We start from the raw sequence: 17,728 nt of genomic DNA on the forward strand, positions 1-17,728 counted from the left end.
TCATTTCTGGAGAGTGACTGTGGCAATGGAACCTATGCACCTACTTATTATAACCTTCATTACCCTGATTACATGCGCATCGTAAATGTTAATTGTGGAAATTAGGGAAAAAAAAAAATCAAGTGTTTTCAACCAGTTATGGTTCATTATGCTGTAAATTTCATTTGTCTCTAGCCAACCTGATTTCCAGGAACAGATCTTCTAATTTCTGCTCTGCTGTTAATTGCAGCTTTCTCTCCAAACTAGTAATCTGAAGCTACAGATCGGCTGCTTTGCAGTGCCATATCAGAAAGCCTTTCTGAGATACAAGTAAACAGTCAGTAGGCTGAGGAAACAGCAGATAATCAGTTTTATTTTCTCCCTGAGTGGTTTTTAACACATGGGTCACACTGACCATGGCCTGAAGTCTCCAAGACAGCATTTGACAAGACACACTCGTTCCTTAGGGGCCTGAAATTTCCAGTTGGTGCCCAGTTACCTGCAATCACTTATGTGAGATGATAGCTTTTGCATTTGATTTGTCTGAAAAGTAAGCTATCACTACAGGAGAACTAAAGCTCTTTTATCAGTTGCGCTATTTACACTATGCTTACAGAAGGATCTAATAAAAGGGGAAGACTATTTTTCTTATTTTAGAAAGCTCTCAGCAGCAGAGAGCAATAAAGGGGAAAAGTCCCCAGTAATCAGTTTTTATCCCCAGTAAAGAAAATATTATTAGAAGTTGGACTTGCTGACATGTTTATGACTTCCAGCTAAACATGTATTTCTTTACCTCCATGTCAGGGCACCACAGGGGCCGAGGGGTCCCTGGGGGCCATGGGGGGACTGCCTGGGGGCTATGGGGGGCCCCCTGGGGCAGCAGGGCAGGGCCTGGCAGCCTGTGCCTGTCCCACCCCTCAAGCCAGGAGCCAGGGGCAGCCCCAGCCATCGGGCATCTCTCTGGGGATGGGGCCAGGCCCAGGACAGGCCAGGACATTGGCCCACAGGTGGAGGACCCATTGATGAGGTCCATGGCCAGGCAGGGCAGGGCCTGATGGCCCCAGGGGGTTGAAACAGCATCCTGGGCCATGGGCAGGGTGGGCAAGTCCCACAGGGGGCTGGTCTGGGCCATAAGTGTGGCTGGTGCCCTCAGGACCTGACAATTCAGATACCTTATGTGCTCTAGGTAAATGATTTTGTCACTTAAAGATGATTCTGGGTGAAAGGCTCTGCTACCCTGCAAGTTATGGGAGCAACCTGTCTATGATAATTTCTTGGTTTCTTTTAAACTTGTTTGTGTCATGTTGAAGACCCTGTGCTGGTTTTGGCTGAGAAGGGGTTAATTCTCTTCACTGTGGTGGTCGGGTACCTTTCCAGCTTCCCACGCTCTGCCACGTAGGTGGGAGGGTGGGAGGGGTGGGGCCATGGCCGAGGCAGCTGACCCCAACTGGCCAATGGGATGTTCATTCCATACCATGTGACACCATGACCAGTATATTCAGGGGGGCAGTTGCAGCTTGGGGAGGTGTGGCATCGGGTTGGTGGGCAGTGAGCAGCTGTGTTTGTTGTGTGTGGTTTGTTTCGATGGTTCATCCCCTTTCCTCTCCCCCCCCCCCCCCCGGTTTCGTGCCTCTCGTTTTTTTCCTTCCTGTTGCATTTTTGTTGGGTTTTTGTTTTTTTTTTTTTAATTATTAAACCTTTCTTATCTCAACCCATGAGCATTACCCTTCTGATTCTCTCCCCCATCACACCGGTGGGGGAGTGAGCAAGCGACTGTGTGGGGCTGAGTTGCCGGCTAAACCACAACAGACCCTTTGACTCTCAACAGGACATAATGTGGCTCTAGGGAGAGGTGGGGAGGAAAGGCAGCCAGGCTTCATCTAAAAAGCAACATGTTAAAATCAAGTCTCTTCTGCTCTGGGTTTGGTTATTGCAGGTCCCAGAACAACTGGACCCCAAACCCCATCAGGTAACAGTGACGGCCAGTCTCTGGTGCTTTGACCAGCAGGCGCAACACACTAAAATCATCCTATCCCTGGTTTGTCAGTAGCTGGATGTAGCTCATGCAGACATACTTGTCTCTTCCACCCACACATGAATAATGCTTGATGGTTTCTGGTTCACAGACCATGTTACATGAAGGAAGCACACACACCTCAGTGCTCAGCACTGATTTGAGAGTCTGTCTCTAACCTTGATATTTATATATTTTAAATATATATATATACACACACATTTATATAGACACAGTTTTAAAAATAGAAGAGGCAGGATTAATTTAATCCAATTTTAGACATCTCCCTTCACAGTCAACAGAGGAAGACAGGCACCTTTTGGGCACGGCTCATCTGGCATGATTTTAGATGTCTGCCTAAGAAGACAGAAATCCTGTCATCTAAGGGACTGTTTTTCTCCTCCACTGACTAAAAGGACAGCCAAAGATGATCAGCTTGGATGCAGACATACACCTACAGAGGCATCTCACTCCCAGTAACCAAGGAAGGGAGATCAGCTTACCCAAACCCCTCTGCATCAGAAATCTTCACACCTAACCCACACACAAACCCACAGAGCCTTGGGGACCGGTTGAAAGACCCCTTAAAGTAAAATTGATACCTCTGATCAGAGAGTTAATAAAATCTAGTTAAATTTTAACTTATAAACAATGTTATTTGTAGCATCTTTATCCCATAAACACTCCACCAGCAGAGCTGAGTCAGTTCTGTTACAGATATAGCTGAAGCCTCTGTTTTCTGAAGCAACTAGCCAAAGCCTACTGCTCAGGGATCTCTGGATGAGCAGAAATGTGATGGACCTCTTCCTCCAAATACATAAATTGAATACGTTGAACTGGAGCTATCGTGAACGCCACAAATTATGCAGCTGCTGGACATGCATCCCTGAGTGCAAGTCCAAGAGCGCATTGGACAGCAGTGAGCTCTGCAGGAACCCAGTGGGAAAAACTGGCCGAGATCGCCTCTGGATTATCACTCACTGGGAAAGCGGCACTAGTAAAAGCTCTGGTACCCATCTTCTACTGTGTTCGCTGCATCTGGCAACTATGCATTTAATAGTCACAGTCTTATTTTGCACCAAATTCTTAAATTAAGAGATGCTTACCTCTCACATAGCAGCTGAAATAAAGACATCAGGACTCAAACATTTAATACAACATTTTTTCTCTCATAGATGTAACAGAAAACAATAATTGCTATAACTAAGCAGTGGCCCATTGGCAAAAGTTTGGCAGTTAATATTTAAACTTATATATCTGCCTTATCTTCAAACCCTTGAAGCAAACTCTGGTTATCCCTTGCTGAGGTTGCATAAGGATAAACATTATAACAGACTATATATATATTCAGTTCTACATTTAGCCAAACTTTACATTCTACATTACAACTGCAATAACTATTTATACAGAAGCCCACAACAGCAGCTGCTAATTGTCCAGCCATTGAATCGTGCCTCAGCTGTCGAGCTGTGGTAAGTGTATTCTACGTACACTCCACATACTGTTGTTCTAGTGAAAAATTAGATCTGCTGGGATGTTGTATGGAACTTTTTGTCTCCTCTCTGACATTAAGAACAAACAGATGAGATTTTCTTGTGCAGTGGAGAAGCTGCATTACCAAGAAAGCTGTCCTTCAAGAACTGGCAAGGTCCCTGTGACCTTGTTTACCCTGACAAATTTAGTTCAGATGTTGTTTCATCTTCCCCAGTTATAATTTATGACCCAAGGCAATAATCCATCAAGCCAGATAACTACTTGGAGCTTACAATGGCAAAGGAGGGCAGGCATTTCCTGCCACCAGTGAACAAGAAAACTACCATTACCTAATATAAGTTATCACAGTAGAAGAGGAGAGCTTATCCAAGAAGAAGATAGATGTTGCAGGAAACATTAGAGAGCTGCAGTCTTTGATGTGAGGGTTGGGGACCCCTGTGACAGAGCATAACAACAAACCCAAAGTCCTTGTGAGTGCAATCCTGACTCTACTGAAGCCAACAGCAAAACTTCTGCTAATTTCATCAAGCTGAAGATTTCCTCTGGATTCAGTTTATGGCTGAATCACCACCTGTGCTGGTTTTGGCTGAGAAGGGGTTAATTCTCTTCACTGTAGTGCCTGTGGTGGTCAGGGACCTTTCCAGCTTCTCGTGCTCTGCCATGTCAGCAGGAGGCTGGGAGGGGTGGGACCACAGCCAGGGCAGCTGGCCCTGACTGGCCAATGGGATGTTCATTCCATACCATGTGACACCATGACCAGTATATTAAGGGGAGGAAGTTGCATTTCAGGGAGGTGTGCTGTTGAGTTGGTTGCTGTCTGTGTTATGTGAGGTTTATTTTGGTGGTTCATCCCCCTCCCTTGGTTTTGTGCCTCTCATTTTCCTTTCTGTTGCATTTTTGTTGTGTTTGGGGGTTTTTTTATTTATTTTAATTCTTAAACTGTTCTTATCCCAACCCATGAGTGTTACACTTCTGATTCTCTTCCCCATCCCACTGGTGGGGGAGTGAGCGAGTGACTGTATGGGGCTGAGTTGCTGGCTAAACCATGACACCACATTATTATCCATGAGTGGCAGATGATGTCTCCACTCTGTCATAATGCTCATCTGTAAAACAGAAACTATGGGAGTTATCCCCATCAGCAAGAAAGAACAATGCAAGTCTTAACACGAGTGCTCACAGCACATAACTACTCTGAGACTGGAGATGCTGGAGAAATTGGGGCATCCAGGGAGCTTTCAGCTGCCTTCTGTTTACCAGGAAATAACTTCATCTGGCAATTTGTCATGGTGCGAAGTGTTAGATAGTCACGCTGGAATCAGCATCCTGTAATTAAAAGCTAGTATTAAGGTTAGAGGGTCAGGAGCAAGAAATCTTCATCTCCTGCTGAGGGTACAGAAGGCATACACAGCCATTCTGAGTGATTATTCCCCTACAGAATACAACCAGCAGAAAGAAATAAGGGCACTAAAAACAATCCGGGGACAATCAAATTTGCAATCCTCCCCCAGGCCATCACCAGCATATTAATACAAATCTTCAGTGGGAGTAAAGAGCTTGTGCTGGTTTCGGCTGAGAAGGGGTTAATTCTCCTCACTGTGGGGGTCGGCTACCTTTCCAGCTTCCCGCGCTCTGCCGCGTGGCGGGGGTAGGGCTGGGAGGGGCAGGGCCGCGGTGGGGGCGGCTGACCCCGACTGGCCAATGGCAGGTTCATTCCATACCATGTGACACCACGACCAGTATATTGGGGGGGGGGGGGCAGTGGCGGCGCGGGGGCGGCGCGGCGCCGGGTGGCGAGCGGCTGCGGCGCGTGCGTTTCGTTTCGTTTCGTTTCGTTTCGTTTCGTTTCGTTTCGTTTCGTTTCGTTTCGTTTCGTTTCGTTTCGTTTCGTTTCGTTTCGTTTCGTTTCGTTTCGTTTCGTTTCGTTTCGTTTCGTTTCGTTTCGTTTCGTTTCGTTTCGTTTCGTCTCGTCTCGTCTCGTCTCGTCTCGTCTCGTCTCGTCTCGTCTCGTCTCGTCTCGTCTCGTCTCGTCTCGTCTCGTCTCGTCTCGTCTCGTCTCGTCTCGTCTCGTCTCGTCTCGTCTCGTCTCGTTCTCCCCTCCCTTCCCCCTCCCCCAGGGCTTTGCGCCTCTCGTTGTTCTCCTTTACATTGCATTTCTATTGTTGTTTCTTTTAATTTTAATTATTAAACTGTTCTTATCCCAACCCACGAGCGTTACCCTTCTGATTCTCTTCCCCCATCTACCGGTGGGGGAGTGAGCGAGCGACTGTGTGGGGCTGAGTTGCTTGCTGGCTAAAGCTCAACAGTCTTTTTTGGTGCCCAACGTGGGGCTCAAGGGTTGGAGATAACAACAGCTGCTGGTCACAGCACCATGTTGTCCTTTTTGCAGTTGGTGTTAAAAATCGGTGTTGGTTTGTTGAGTCTGCTGTGTTCTGCTGTGATTAGTAATGTTTTGCCTACAAGATTTGTTATGCAAACACTCGTTTTCAGCTTTATCTGGTATTTGGGGTTTTTGCTGAAACCGTTACTGTACTTTGGATACCACCTTGTTGAGGCAATTAGCAATTATACCTCCTCCTCTGAGAGATTTTATATGGAGGAAATACAGAATAGTACCTTTGCAACTTTGTTCTATGATGTCTGTGCCTTTGTTACAACAACGTTTTTGTATCTTGAACATCCTTGGGTGGTTAAGAGATACCTGTTGGTATTGCTTTGGCAGACGGTTTCAGTTCTGTCTCAGGTTAATAAGAAATTTAAGAATATCATCCAGAGATCTGCCCCAAACCTTGATAGCTATGCGTGGCAGGGTATGCGGGATAGTATGGGCAAATGCCTAAGACGGTGGGCACCCCCAGTGTTGTGGGACTTCACCCCTGAACAAGTGCAGAATCCTGAAAAATGAGTAGAATATTTGGAGGAAGTGTGTTGTCACCCTGGCAATTCCAGAGAGATACAAATCACTGCAATGTGCTGGGGCCTGGCCCATGCCTATCGAGCCCTGTTTAACACTCTTCAGTACCCCCAAGGGGAAGAGAAGGCCTCTGGATCTAAAAAGACCAAGACAAGGAAAGCAACAAGCAGTGCGGCCACTCAAGCCCCCACGAGAGGCATGGCATCTACTCCAACCCCGATGACAAGCACTGTGGCTGCTCAAACCCCCACAACAGGCACTGCAGCTACTCCACCCCGGTGACAAGTGTTGCAGCTGAATCAGAGGACCAACCTGTGCCAGTATCAGTCGCCCCTATACACAAGAAGAAATCCTGGAAGAGAAAGTCAACTCGTTTAGAAAGAGATGATGGAAAGGCAGGGCTATCACTAGGAGAGGAGGAGGAAGAAGAGGAAGAACCCGTACAAGAAACGGAAACTAGCCGATCCCTATCCTTGAGTGACTTGTGGGATATGCAAAAAGATGTCGGCTGTCCTTCAGGTGAGCACGTTGTCACCTGGCTGCTCCGATGCTGGGATAACGGGGCCAGCAGTCTGGAATTAGAGGGGAAGGAAGCCAAACAACTGGGATCCCTTTCTAGGGAAGGGGGCATTGACAAAGCACTTGGAAAAGGGACACAAGCGCTCAGCCTGTGGAGGCGACTCCTGTCCGGTGTGAGAGAAAGGCAGCCCTTCAAGGAAGATATTGTATATCGCCTAGGAAAATGGATGACTATGGAGAAAGGTATCTAGTACCTGAGGGAACTAGCTGTGCTTGAGGTGATTTATGGTGACCTGGACAGTCGATAGTCATCCAAAGATCCAGATGTAGCCGAGTGCACACGATCCATGTGGCAGAAATTTGTATGGAGCGCACCATCAACGCGTGGGAACTCACTGGCAGTAATGTCCTGGAAAGATGGCGAGTCAGCAATGGTGGCAGAGGTGATTGATAGACTCCGGGATTACTAGGCCAATCTCTCTTCTTCCCTCCCCTCGGCTGTGGAGAAACTGTCCTGGGAGTTCCAGCAATTCAAAGAAGATATGTCCTACTCCCCACCAGTACGGACCAGTATCTCAGCCATTGGGAGTAAGCATCCCTTTGCTCAAGTGACACGATACTTATGACGGGGTACCCTATGGTTTTAACTGCGTGACCACGGAGATGACATGAGGAAGTGGGATGGAAAACCTACCTTGACCCTAGAGGCATGGGTATGTGAGCTGCAAGGGAAAAGAGTCACTCAGGGGGGTTTGTACAGGAAAGCTGCTGCTCTAGTTTCCAGTGAGCAATTCCCCAGACAGAGGAGTAGAAGCACAGATTTTATTCCTCATCTTAACAGAGACATTTGTGCTTCATATTTAGAAGAAGTGAGTGACGAGTACTATGATCAGGAATAAAGGGGCCCTGCCTCCAGCCAGCTGGAGGAAAGGGATAACTGGGTTTACTGGACTGTGTGGGTCCAATGGCCTGGCACATCAGACCCACAGGAGTACGAAGCTTTAGTGGATACTGGTTCACAGTGCATCCTAATGCCATCAAACTACATAGGGGTAGAATTCATGACTATTGCTAGAGTGACAGGGGGATCCCAAGAGCTAACTGTATTGGAGGCTTATTGAGTCTAACTGGGAATGAGTGGCCAAAGCACCCCATTGTGACTGGTCCCGAGGCTCCGTGCATCCTTGGCATACACATCCTCAGGAGAGGGTATTTCAAGGACCCGAAAGGGTACAAGTGGGCTTTTGGTATAGCTGCCTTAGAGACGGAGAGAATTAAACAGCCGTCTACCTTGCCTGGCCTCTCAAAGGACCCTTCTGTTGTGGGGCTGCTGAAGGTCAAAGAACAACAGGTGCCGATCGCCACTGAAAAAATGCACCGGTGGCAATATCGCACCAATCGAGACTCTGTGGTTCCCTTCCATGAGTTCATTCTTCGACCTGAGTGCGAAGGAGTGACCAGTAAGAGCCACTCACCCTTTAACATTCCCATATGGCCAGTGTGGAAGTCTAATGGAGAGTGGAGGCTAACAGTAGACTATCGTTGCCTGAATGAAGTCACTACACTGTTGAGCGCTGCTGTGCGAGACATGGTACAACATCAATACGAACTGGAGTCAAAGGCAGCCAAGTGGTATGCCAGAATTGATATCGCTCATGTGTTTTTCTCCATCCATTTGGCAGCAGAGTGCAGGCCACAATTTGCTTTCACTTGGAGGGGAGTACAGTACACATGGAATCGACTGTTCCAGGGGTGCAAACACAGCCCTAGCATTTGCCACGGACTGATTCAGAATGCATCGGAACAGGGTGGAGCTCCGGAACACCTACAGTACATTGATGACATCACTGTATGGGGCAACACAGAGGAAGATGTGTTTAAGAAAGGGAACAAAATAGTTGTCCTGGTTTCAGCTGGGATAGAGTTAAATTTCTTTGTAGTAGCTAGTATGGGACTATGTTTTGGAGTTTTGCTGGAAACAGCAGTGATAATGTGGAGATGTTTTAGTTGTTGCTAAGTAGCAGTTACACTGGTCAAGGACTTTTTCAGCTCCCCATGCTCTGTCAGGTGCACAAGAAGCTGGGAGGGGACACAACCTGGACAGCTGACCCAAACTGACCAAAGGGATATTCCATACCATATGACGTCATGCTCAGTATATAAAGCTGGGGAAGAAGAAGGAAGGGGGGACATTTTTGAGTAATGGCGTTTGTCTTCCCAAGTAACTGTTATGCATGATGGAGCCCTGCTTTCCTGGAGATGGCTGAACACCTGCCTGTCCATGGGAAGTAGTGAATGAATTCCTTGTTTTGCTTTGCTTCCGCGCGCAGTTTTTGCTTTACCTATTAAACTGTCTTTATCTCAACCCATGAGTTACCTCACTTTTACTCTTCTGATTCTCTCCCCTGTCCTACCAGGGGGGGGTGAGCGAGCAGCTGCGTGGTGCTTGGTTGCTGACTGGGGCTAAAGCACGACAACAGTCCAAAGCCTTCTGAAGGCCAGTTGTGCCATTGTCTTGGTTCAGCCTCAGCTGGCATCTGAACACCACACAGCCGCTCGCTCACCCCCCCCACCCCTGTGGGATGGGGAAGAGAATCGGATGAGCAAAAGAACTTGTGGGTTGAGATAAGCACAGTTTAATGATTACAATAAAATGATAATGATAAATGATTATGATAAGAATGACAATAATGTTAATATAATAAAAGGGAAAAGGAAGGGAAAGGGAAAACAGGAAAAAAAAACACGGAAACACAAACGATACAACCGCTCACCACCCGCCGACCGACGCTGCCCATCCCCGAGCCGCGATTGCTTCCTCCCTCCCCCGGCCAGCCCCTCCCAGCTAGCATACTGGGCATGACGTTACATGATATGGAATATCCCTTTGGTCAGTTTGAATCTGCTCTCTTAGCTGTGCCCCCTCCCCTCCCGGCTTCTTGTGCACCCAGCAGAGCATGGGAGGCTAGACATGTCCTTGACTAGTATAAGCGCTACCCAGCAACAGCCTAAACATCTGTGTGTTATCTCAAAAGGTGTTCTTTTTGTTTGGGTTTTTTTTTCCCATGCTAATTTCAAAGCACAGCACTATACCAGCTAGAGTGAAGAAAATTAACTCTATCCCAGCTAAAACCATGACAGTATCCACCCCTTATTCCATATCATTGACATCATGCTCAGGTCCCATACTATTCAGTACAAATTCAATAATCCCTATCCATCTTCTCATCCTTTAACTATATATATATATATACAGATTTTTTCAATTATCATTCCCCTAGTCTATGGACCACCCCTGTAAAATGCCACTGAAATGTCCACTGAGTTCATTTAGTCCATGACTTTGGATTTCATCTCTTGTAAGGGTCCTTCGGTGCGGCGGTGTGCGTGGGGTCAGATTGTTGCATGTCAGTCCTTGTTCCATCACCGCTGCAATGGTAGTTCTTGTTCTTTCACTGCTGCACTTTGCTCGGTTCCATTGAAAGTTCATTTGCTATTATTATTAATTGGGAGATTCCCACCATGATAACATTCCACTGATGCAACCATAGTAGTGATGACATACAACATCATATAGCAATTAACAGCATATTATTCAGTTCATTGGCTGTTTTCACCCAAAATTAAATCCCCCTGAGGTACACACTGGACTTCTCCATCCTCCCGCATCACCCACCAAGTGCACCCAGGTCCTCGAGCAAACGCAATCCCACGAGTGGGTTTGCCTCTGCTGGAAGCAGGAATAACCCAGACTGTCTTGTCCAGCATAATTTTTACGTGCACTACAGGGACTCCATCCCCTTCCACAGTACGTAAGGATTCTGATTGGGCAGGGCCAGCTCGCCTGGCAGATCCCCTCGTGTTGACTAACCAGGTGGCTTTTGCTAAATGTCTATCCCAGTGTTTAAATGTTCCACCCCCCATTGCTCTCAGTGTCATCTTTAATAGTCCATTGTATCTTTCAATTTTCCCAGAGGCTGGTGCGTGGTAGGGTGTAGCTGTACGCTTCTACGGGAGAACTTATCTTGGGCCGGATATCTCCGGGACACAGGGCTCTACCCACCCTGGGGACAGTGATGCACAGACATCAATATGATGGATACAAAATGTCTGTTTATTTAGCTGCGTCACACGCTTATATAGCTCTTGCGCTTCCTGTTCCTGCCACTCCTATGGGGAGGAGTCTATCTTTCCGTCACATCCCGTAATCTTCCGGTCGCCGATCCCTGTCTATTCCCCTACATCTTCCCCTCCCCATGCTACTAAAATTCTACAAAGCTACTTGCGTAAGCGGATACATATTGCGGTCAGGTCTATATTCATGTAACTCTCACAGGCGCTCTTTGATTTGTCTTATAACACAGCATAACAATGGCAGCCCACAAGTAACCATGATTACTACACACAACAAGATCCCCCCAATTATTACTATCCAGTTCCAGTTTATATCTCTCTTTTGCCGCCCTTTCCCAGTGTCGCTCTCGTTGCAATATTGCTTGCGATCTTGTCAAGGAGCTCATTTCTTTTCCCAATGGTACGGCTAGCATGAGGATCCATGTCAGCAGAACCTGCAAAGAGACAACTCAGAAAGGGATTATTCATTGTACATCCTTGCACAGTTCTGCTTTCACACACTTTGCAGGCACCCATTCTATGCACCCTTCATTCTCAACCGCGGCGTAGCCCCTCCCCAGGCATCTCAGTTTCCATCCTCTCTCCCATTGCTCACTGCCTGGGAACCTTACTCGTACCTGCGGATAGCGCTCGCCTGCTTGAGCTTTGCCAAAGTGCTTCTCCACTGCTGTAACTTGCTCCTGCCCGCGTATAAAATGATTAAGCGAATATAATGCACGCATTAAAATAGTTTGCTGAGCTGCTATGGGTATAGTTCCCTTATATCCCTCCCCCTCCCCAAGCTGTATTATTTTTGCTTTCAAGGTGCGATGAGCGCGTTCTACTATTGCCTGCCCTGTGCTATTGTAAGCAATGCCGTGTTTTAATACAATATTCCAAGCTTTACACCATTCTTGGGTACTTCGAGCCCGAAAGCATGGTCCATTGTCTATTTTTATCTCGGTAGGCTTTCCAAGCCACGCCATTACCGTGGTCCAATGCGCAGTCAAGTGCGTTGCGGTCTGCTTCCGATGTTGGGTAGCCATGATGACTCCACTATATGTATCAACTGTAATTGCCAGGTGCCGTCCGGGGGCCAACTGTGGACATTCAGTAAAGTCAGTCTGCCAGATAGCATTTGCTTCCAGTCCTCGAGGGTTGACTCCTGCCTCCCACAATGGCGAGTGCTGACAGTAAGGACAGGTGGCTACTACTTCTCTTGCTGCTCTTATTGAGATGCCACACTCCTTTGCCAAGGCTTTAGCACCCAGGTGCAGTTGTTCATGCAGTTTCTTTGCCTCCGCCAAGGTCCAGACTCCCGTGGCTGCCTCATCAGCCATGCGATTCCCCTCAATCAGTGGTCCAGGCCCCGTCTGATGACTGCGAATGTGAATTACTGTCACCGTTGCTCCTCGCTGTGATAAAGCAATCTCTAGCATCAAGGCAATTTCCGTGTGTGGTACACCCTCTTGTTTCATGGACATGACTAATTTATACACGTATAAAGAGTCTGTGCACACATTTATATGCCGATCTATATCCTTTCGCAGGGCCATCTCTAGCGCTTTCGCCTCCAGCCACTGCACACTTTTACCCTGCTCCTCATACGTCTGGCGCATCCAACTATTCTCTTCTTTCCACACTACCGCCGCTCTGTTCATCTTCGAGGAAGCGTCTGTGAAATATGTTGGTCCTGGGTGAGGGGTATCCAAAACTCTACTATCCACACTCAAATCCACCACTTTGGCTGTTTCGGCCCACCTCTGTACCGTGCCTGTGACGATTTTCCCTGGGTATGAGTATACTGCCAATTGTATAGCCTCTTCACTCTCTACCACCTTCTGCCATTTCTCCCCATTCCACGGCACTGTCAGCTTATCTGGCTCCTTCCCAAAGATTCCCTTGCTTTCCCGTTGCAGCCGCCAAATCATTCCCCCGGCTACCTTGACTTTTGTGGAGAATGCATCCTTGGGAACCTTCTGATATACCCATCGCAGTGGTTTTTCTTCCCCTGCTCGTATTTGATACAGCAATCCTAACCCTCCACTGGCGGTCAGAATCCAACCTGCAATTAATTCCTCCTGGGGGTCCCACCGCCATACTCCTTCCTTTTGCATTCGACGTTCTATCATCTGCAATTGCTGGACTGCCTCAGCGTCTAAAGTCCTGGGCTCCCATGGGTTGGTCCCTTTCAGCAACGCATAGAAAGGTTGCACCTCCTCACCGGTGACGCGCACGAATGTCCGCAACCACTGCAGTGCTCCTACCAGCTTCTGTACATCGTGTAAATTTTTAACCTTAGGTGTAAGTTTAATAGGCTGAGCTTGTATGCAATCCCCTTCTATTCTAGCACCCAGAAATCCACACACTGGTCCTCGCTGTACCTTTGCCTCAGCTACCTTGAGGCCCTGTCCCGCAAGGCCCCTTTGGGTGTCTGAAAAGACTTGTTCACACAATGCCTCGGTGGGCGCAGCTATGAGGACGTCATCCATGTAGTGGATCATGTAGATTTTCTCCTGATACTGCTGCCTTACTTGCTGCAATGCAGAAGCCACATACCTCTGGCAGATCGCTGGAGAATTTTTCATCCCCTGTGGAAGTACTGTCCACTGCCATCTACTATCTGGTTCTGCGCGGTTCACCGCGGGCAGAGTAAAGGCAAATCTCTTTCTATCATGTGGATGTAGCGGGATGCTGAAGAAGCAGTCTTTGATATCTACAACAATGACTCGCCATCCTTTCGGGACAGCACTCAGATCTAGTAGGCCGGGTTGGAGAGGCCCCATGTCCTCCATTTGCTGATTTACTGCTCTAAGGTCATGCAGCATCCTCCATTGGTTTTTATCTTTCTTTTTTATAGCAAATACAGGGGTGTTCCAGGGGCTCATCGAGGGCTCTAGGTGCCCTGCTTCGTGCTCTCGTTTTACTATAGCTCTTACAGCCTCTGTTTTCTCTGTTGTCAGGGGCCACTGCTCCACCCAGACGGGCTGTTCGGTTTTCCACACTAACTTGTGCTGACGAAGACCCTCTGAGGCAGTGGCCCTTATGCTAAATTTTTCAACCCGATCCCCATCTGGGCAAGGGCATCTCGCCCCAACAAGGGGCTTGCTACCCCATCTGCTACTAGTATGGTCACTACGGCCGTGAGGAGCTTCCCTGCGTCCTCGTCCATGACTTCGAGTTTCACAGGGCAAGTACTAGTTCTCGTCTGTTGTTCTCCTCCCACCCCTATTATACTTTTTCCCATGGCAAGGGGCCAAGTTGGTGGCCACCGTTCGAGTGGCATCACTGTGACATCTGCCCCGGTATCCACTAACATTCCCAGGCATATCCGTGCTGGGCAACTCGGCTCTTGCAGGGTAATCATCACCACCGCCATGGGTCTCTCCTCACAGCCTATGACCAAGGCCACGCGGGGGCTGTAACCTGCAAATCTTGCTGGTTCTGCTCCCCTGCCTGAAGGTTCACTCCCCCTTGGTCCGCTACGGTGGGCCAAGCTCCTGGCGCTGGCACCATGATGGGGGCCATTTGACTCACAGGAGGCGCGAATCCCCCTCGCTTCGCCCTCCTTTGGCCGTTTCCCAGCTTCGTAGTTGGACAATCTCTTGCCAGGTGTCCTGGCTTCCCACACACCCAGCACCTCCCTACTGGGCACGCTCCTCCTCCATTACGTCCTCCCCTTTCCGCTAGCGGTCACTCAGCTTTAAAGTGCCCTTGCCATCCACACAAGTGACATCTCGGCCCCACCCCGGCTGCTTGCACCATCACCCTTTCTTCGCTTCCACAGTCAGGGTTCTGGCAGATGTGCGCTCCCGCACCGCCATGCTGGTTCAACGCCTCCTGGCGCAAGACATGCCTGATGGTTTGACCCAATGATGCCCCCGCTGCCAGGGTGCGGAGGATATCTTGTGTTTGCGGATTTGCTTGATTTCGGAGGCAATCCATAAGGACTGCCTCCTTGGCTGCTGGTGGCAATTCTGATTCTGTAATAGCCTTCTGCAACCTGTCGCAAAACGTTGTAAATGGCACTGCTAGTCCTTGCTGTATCTTTTGCCAAGGTTCTGCTTTTTTCTCATACCTGCCCACTTCGCTATACGCTTTGAGGGAACTCTCCGTTACCGCTTGCAGCTCCCTGCCCCTTAATTCTGCTGCTTGCAACTGCGGGGTTTCCAGTCCTTGACTTCTGCCAGAGAGCCGGTCAAGGGTGGTCCCCCTCAGCGGGTGGCCCGGAACTGCCGCCACTTGCTGTACAAGGGCATGGCAGGCACTGTGCATTGCCTCCTTCCAAAGTATGTACATTGTGGGAGCCAATATTGCTTTCGCCAACTGCTTAGCATCAGAGGGGGTCAATGGCGCTGCATGCGCAGCATCCAGCAGCAATCTTACTCCTTCGTCTTTCAGCCCCTTTTCTCTAATATCTCGCCATAAACTTCGCACTAGCTTGGCATCTATCGGCGTCCACTCCACCCCTCCTCCTGGAGCTAGTCGGACAGGGAATATCCCGGGCATCTCTATCCTTACTCCATCGAGGCTACAATCTCTAGCTATCAGCCGCCAGTTAGGTAACTCAACTGAATGTCACTGGGGCGCCCCCTTCGTTAAGAGTCCTGTCTGTCTCCGAGTTACTTCCCCTAGTGCGCGCATAGCCTGCTGCAGCTGCCGCAGCACTTCCTCCGCGGACCCCTCCGGAGCTGCAGCGCTCCGGACCTCCCCTTTTGGCAGTCCCTCTCCTCCCTCACTCTCATTGGTCCTCCGAGTCCCTGCTGCCTTATGCCTCCTTATTGCGCGCTGCAGGTAATCTGCCCCATCTTCCCACATGTGGGCATCGGTTTCTCCCCCAACTTCTGATTCGCTGCTACTCGAGCTTGATCTATACCCACCCTGTCCTCCCCTCCAGGCACCCCAATCCCCCTCCTCGTCCGACTCCCATCTCAAGGGTTGCCCCGGGAGCCAGTCTCGAGGGTCGGGCAGAGGGCGGTGCCGCTGCCGGTGCTGCTTCCGGCGCTGGTCATCTTTCTCCTTCCGCTCCGTCACTCCCGGTGCATCCGCTGCCACGTCACCCTCCCCGCGCCTGTGCCAAATCGTCCCAGGGGTATGCGGGGGGGTGGGGGCATTCCAAAGGTCCTGCTGGCTCAACAGGGAACACCGCCGCTTCCCGATCCACCTCTTTGGGAGCCTCAGACTGAGTAGTTGGCCAGGCTACTCCGTCCGAACTCTCCCCTTCTTTCCCATCCCCCGCGATGCTTGCCCCTGTCTGCGTCCCCACTGCCCATCCTGGGTCTATTTCCGGGCTGCTGTCGCCTGTAGCACCGTGCAGGCACAGCCCCACCTGCCGCCACGTCTCCTGCTCATCCCGAGCTTTCAATAGTAACCGGTGTATCTTTCTCAGAGCTGTATGTACTGGCGTTTTCTCATCATAGCCCTTTCGGCTAACTCCTCTTTAATTCTCACCCACTTATCCTTATTAAATATGTCTGCGGGACTTCGTATGAGCCCCTGCGTAATCATCCATTGGATGGCCTTTGAGGTAGGCGCCTTCGATATCGAAGTACCATATTCCTTCCCCAATCCCTTCAGTACCTTTACGACTGATTCTATGGCACGCCCGCCGACCTGTGGCTCCCCGTCCCGCCCCTGCGTGCCTCAAGCTATCTTTTCCCCCCGGCGAACTTGCCATACCGCCCTGCTGATCACGTCGGGGTCACCACTTGTAGCTGTACGCTTCTACGGGAGAACTTATCTTGGGCCGCATATCTCTGGGACACAGGGCTCTACCCACCCTGGGGACAGTGATGCACAGACATCAATATGATGGATACAAAATGTCTGTTTATTTAACTGCGTCACACGCTTATATAGCTCTTGTGCTTCCTGTTCCTGCCACTCCTATGGGGAGGAGTCTATCTTTCCGTCACATCCCGTGATCTTCCGGTCGCCGATCCCTGTCTATTCCTCTACAGTGGTGTGCTTCGGACTTAGAGTGAAAACAATGTTGAGATAACAAACAGCTGTTTTGGCTGTTGCTGGGTAGTGCTTTTACTAGTCAAGTAATTTTCTAGCTTCCCATGCTCTGCCGGGTGCACAAGAAGCCGGGAGTTCCTCTTGTTTGTTTCCTAGACTGCGTGCATTTGTAGACATACACTTGAGCTGACTACTCTTCTGTTTCACCTCTTGGGAGACAGCTAAGGACCCTTTACCACCACACTGCTTGGCCTGACTTACTCCCCCGTTGGACGTGCTGGCGTGAGTGTTTTTGCAACGGATCCCACCCGCCAAGTCCTTCAGTTTAAAGCCCGCCTCACCAAGTTAGCCAGCCTACTGCTGAAGATTCCCTTACCCCTTTTAGACAGATGGATTCCATCCCTCCCTAGCATGTCGTCGTCATTGAAGAACACCCCATTGTCATAAAAGCCAAACCCCTCATGGTGGCACCAGCCACGTAGCCAGGAGTTGATATACATTATGCTCCTGTTTCTGGCTGCTCCCTTCCCTCGAACTGGCAAAATGGAAGAGAAGATCACTTGGGCGCCAATGTTTTTCACTTGCTCCCCCAGGGCTCAAAAGTCTCCCTTGATTTTACCCAGGTTACGGCTCTCAGTGTCGTTCATGCCTATGTGAAATTGTAATAGTGGATAGTAGTCTGTTTTCCTGATGAGTTGTGGCACCCTCTCGGCAACGTCCCAAAGCCCAAGGAG

Source organism: Phalacrocorax carbo (assembly GCF_963921805.1).
Source record: "Phalacrocorax carbo chromosome W unlocalized genomic scaffold, bPhaCar2.1 SUPER_W_unloc_2, whole genome shotgun sequence".
In the NCBI taxonomy this organism is placed as follows: domain Eukaryota; kingdom Metazoa; phylum Chordata; class Aves; order Suliformes; family Phalacrocoracidae; genus Phalacrocorax; species Phalacrocorax carbo.